Source organism: Marmota monax, unplaced genomic scaffold (genome assembly GCF_021218885.2).
Source record: "Marmota monax isolate L192 unplaced genomic scaffold, Marmota_monax_Labrador192_F-V1.1 WCK01_AAM20220418_F8-fsc01902, whole genome shotgun sequence".
In the NCBI taxonomy this organism is placed as follows: Eukaryota; Metazoa; Chordata; class Mammalia; order Rodentia; family Sciuridae; genus Marmota; species Marmota monax.
In genome coordinates, this window is record NW_026693971.1 from 2,594 (window position 1) to 3,768 (window position 1,175).

Consider the following 1,175-nt stretch of genomic DNA (forward strand, 5'->3'; position numbering starts at 1 on the left):
ACCTGGCGGGTGTGGGTGGCGGCTCCGCTCCGCCCCCTCTCCAATTGGGGTCACGCGGTCACCACGCTGGCGAGCAGCTGGGCCTGCTCCGGGGGCTGGCGGCGGCCCGGCTCCTTCCCTCCGGCTCGAGGACAAATTGAGGAGACTCGGGTGACTGAGCCTCACCCCCCTTACCAGAAGACCAACTGCTTATGTCACCGCTGGTATTGATGAAGATCTCTCCTCCACCACTTTCTGCTGACATCAGATCTCTGCCATGTTGGTATCCTATGCGAATGGCAGCATTTCGTTCCCCTTGCCCGGCAACCCAAGCAATGGGTGAGTCCTGACCTGCCCTCAGCAGGACCCGGACCGAGACGCAGTTTCCGCGGGCTCCTAGCCCCGGTCCAGGGAAGTTCCGGGAGCCGGAACTCGGCCGCTCCGTGCTCGGTGTAAGCTCCTATAAGTGTAGGCTCCAAGAAGCAGCCCCCGCGGGCTCAGTTCCGGGAGCCGGAATTCGGCCGCTTAGTGTTTGGTGTATGCTCTGATAGTAGCAGGGTCCAAGAAGCAGCCTCCGCGGGCTCCGCAGCCCTGAGCCAGGGCGGTTCCGGGACGGTTCCGGGAGCCGGAACTCGGCCGCTCTGTGCTCAGTGTAAGCTCCTATAAGTGTAAGCTCCAAGAAGCAGTCCCCGCGGGCTCAGTTCCGGGAGCTGGAATTCGGCTTCTTGGTGTTTCGTGTTTGCTCTGATATTAGCAGGGTCCAAGAAGCAGCCTCCGCAGGCTCCGCAGCCCGGAGCCAGGGCGGTTCCGGGACGGTTCCGGGAGCCGGGACTTGGCCGCCCCGCGCTCCGTGTTCACTCCGATAAGATCAGATTTTAAGAAACTAGGTGTTTATCTTCTAGAGGGATGTTCCCTTGAGCCTGTGAGCAAATGTGATTCTTGTTCGTGACTTCCTAGATCCCTAAGGCTTATGTGGAAGTCCCTTGTTTTGGGACTGTCAACTTTTTTTGTGTTTTTTTTTTCTTGTGTTTGAAATGTTGAAGAATGGAAGACTTCCTCAGTAATGCTGATCTTTAGGACTCTGAGACAGATGGGTATCGGCCACCACAAACTGGCTATCCCTTTCCTGCCTGTATTGCTTAATAGGTCTTGAGAACAGTGCCTCATGCTCACAGCTTGTTTGTGTTTTATTTTAG